General features: G+C 39.6%; 1 pseudogene; it reads left to right on the plus strand.

Moving 5' to 3' along the window:
- The first annotated feature begins 904 nt into the window (after positions 1 to 904).
- LOC100979636 (large ribosomal subunit protein uL3-like) lies at positions 905 to 2,118 on the plus strand (annotated as a pseudogene).
- The last annotated feature ends 380 nt before the right edge of the window (positions 2,119 to 2,498 follow it).

Genomic DNA, 2,498 nt, shown 5'->3' on the forward strand with positions numbered 1-2,498 from the left:
AATGCTACAAGTACTCTTCTAGAAAATAAAAGAGGAGAGAAATTTTCAAATAATTTTATGAGGCCCAAATTCCCATGACACCAAGTCAGACAGAGACATTACAAGAAGAGAAAATTAAAGACCAAACTCCTTCATGAACTTTGACAAATAATTCTGAAAAAAATATGTCAGTAAATCAAATCCAGCAATATATAAGAAGGATAATATATCATGACCAAGTGGGGTTTATTACATGAATACCAGGTTGTTTCAACATTGGAAAATTAATCAATGTAATTCAAAATATCAACAAGAAAAAATCAAAATTATATAAGATTTATCTCAATAGATGCAGAAAAAGCATTTGACAAAGTTAACATCTATTCAAAAATTCTCAACAAACTAGGAATATAAGGAAATTTTCTCAACCTGAGAAAAGGCATGTCTGGAATATATACAGTTAGCATCAGACTTCCTGGTGAAAGACTTAATATTTTCTTTATCGTATCGGAAACAAGGTAAGGATGTGTTCACTATCACCACTTGTATTCAACATAATATTGTAGGTCCTAGCCAGTGCAATCAGGTACAGAAAGTAAATAAAAGGCAGCTAAATTGAAAAAGAAGAAATTAAACTGTAATTATTTTCAGATGACATGATTGTCTATTTATAAAGAAATAATAATCTCCCAAAAAATCTGTTATACCTGAGAAGCAAGTTTTTCACCATCACAGAATGCAAAGTCAATATATAAAAGTCAAATGAAATTTTATACTCCACCAGTGAAGAACTGAAAATTTAAATGAAGAAAACAGTACCATTTATAATAGTATTGAGATATGAAATACTCATAAATAAGCCTAACAAAATGTAATGCTTATGTGCTTAAAACTATAAAACATTTCTCCAGTGGGATTTGACGGCATGATATCTCACAGAAAGTTCTCCACTCCCAGACATGGGTCCCTCGGCTTCCTGCCTTGAAAGCACAATTGCAGGCATTGTGGGAAGGTGAAGAGTTTCCCTAAGGATGACCCTTCCAAGCTGGTCCACCTCACAGCCTTCTTGAGATACAAGGTTGGCATGACCCACATCGTGAGGGGAAGTCAATAGGCCAGGATCCAAGGTGAGTACGAAGGAGGTGGTAGAGGCTGTGGCCATTGTGGAGACAACCACCCACAATGGTGGTTGTGGGCATTGTGGGATATGGGGAAACCCTTCGAGGCATCTGGACTTTCAAGACCATCTTTGCTGAGCACATCAGCAGTGAGTGCAAAAGGCGTTTCTATAAGAACTGACATAAATCTAAGAAGAAGCCCTTTACCAAGTACTGCAAGAAACGGCAGAAAGAGGATGGCAAAAAGCAGGTGTAGAAGGACTTCAGCAGCATGAAGAAGTACTGCCAAGTCATCCGCGTCATTGCCCACACCCAGATACGCCTGCTTCCTCTGCACCAGAAAGCCCACCTGATGGAGATCTAGGTGAACAGAGGCACTGTGGCCGAGAAGCTGGACTGGGCCCAGAAGAGGCTCGAGCAGCAGGTACCTGTGAACCAAGTGTTTGGGCAAGATGAGATGATCAAAGTCATCGGGGTGACCAAGGGCAAAGGCTACAAAGGGGTCACCAGTTGTTGGCACACCAAGAAGCTGCCCCACAAGACCCACCAAGGCTTATGCAAGGTGGCCTGTATTGGGGCATGGCATCTTGCCCATGTGGCCTTCTCTGTGGCACACGCTGCTCAGAAAGGCTACCATCATGGCACTGAGATCAACAAGAAGATCTGTAAGATCGGCCAGGGCTACCCTATCATGGACGGCAAACTGATCAAGAACAATGCCTCCATTGACTATGACCTGTCTGACAAGAGCATCAACTCTCTGGGTGGCTTTGTCCACTGTGGCAAAGTGACCAATGACTTTGTCATGCTGAAAGGCTATGTGGTGGGAACCAAGAAGCAAGTGTTCACCCTCTGCAAGTCCTTGCTGGTCCAGACCAAATGGCAGGCTCTGGAGAAGACTGACCTTAAGTTCATTGACACCACCTCCAACTTTGGCCATTGCCACTTCCAGACCATGAAGAAGAAAGCATTCATGAGACCACTCAAGAAAGACCAAATTGCAAAGGAAGAAGGAGCTTAATGCCAGGAACAGATTTTGCACTTGGTGGGGTCTCAATAAAAATTATTTTCCACTGAAAAAAATTAATAAATACAAATAAAACATTTCTGTGAGAAATCTAGAAAGATCTAAGTAAGAGGAGAGATATACAGTGATCATACATTACAAAACAATATATTAAGATATCAAATTTCCTGATAGGAATCAAGACATTCTCAGTCAAAATTCCATCAGGCTGTTTTATTTTCATAAAAGTTATCAAGCTAATTATAAATTTTATATGAAAAAATCAAAGAACCTGGAATTATGCAAACAACTTTAAGGAAAATAGAATTCAAGGTATTTTACTATTTAATTTTAAGGCTTACAAGTCTATAATTATCAAGTCTGTGTGGCATTGA

The sequence above is a fragment of the Pan paniscus genome, chromosome X, assembly GCF_029289425.2.
Source record: "Pan paniscus chromosome X, NHGRI_mPanPan1-v2.0_pri, whole genome shotgun sequence".
NCBI classification, from domain to species: domain Eukaryota; kingdom Metazoa; phylum Chordata; class Mammalia; order Primates; family Hominidae; genus Pan; species Pan paniscus.